The sequence below is a fragment of the Octopus bimaculoides genome, chromosome 15, assembly GCF_001194135.2.
Source record: "Octopus bimaculoides isolate UCB-OBI-ISO-001 chromosome 15, ASM119413v2, whole genome shotgun sequence".
NCBI lineage: Eukaryota > Metazoa > Mollusca > Cephalopoda > Octopoda > Octopodidae > Octopus > Octopus bimaculoides.
In genome coordinates, this window is record NC_068995.1 from 41071078 (window position 1) to 41071614 (window position 537).

General features: G+C 38.9%; 1 long non-coding RNA gene across 1 annotated transcript in view; it reads right to left on the minus strand.

Moving 5' to 3' along the window:
- LOC128249510 (uncharacterized) overlaps positions 1 to 537 on the minus strand; it is a 12673-nt gene that overhangs the window by 677 nt on the left and 11459 nt on the right. The window lies entirely within an intron of this gene.

Consider the following 537-nt stretch of genomic DNA (forward strand, 5'->3'; position numbering starts at 1 on the left):
TCTACTAAAAGTAGCAGGCAAATCTCCCTTGAATGCTTTGTCTAAAAAAAATGGAATCTAGAAAGAAAAAAAAAAACGGGATGGAATGATCACAGCTGTTCTTCCAATGATCATTAGATTTGTTTGTCTAACATTTACCTCGGGCTAAACAATTGTCTCTTACAGAACAGACTGAACCAACAAATGTGTCTCTACATGATCCATCAACCCACGAGAAGCAACAACCAATCCCTGTCATACTGGGGTAATCTGGTTTCAGTTACAGTGTCTGAAAAAAAAAAAAAAAAAAACATCAGGGAAATAGGGATTCAAACTAGCTGGCCATGGCTGGAACATCTTTATCAATCATAGGTCTCTTTGATCAGTGCTGGCCCGGGGCTAAAATAACCACCTGCAAGTACTATACGACTTTTCTGTATTAGCCTGAAAAATACACCACAAAGCCATTTTCACTATATACATATATACATACACACACACACACACACACACACACACACACACACACACACACACACACACACACACACACACACA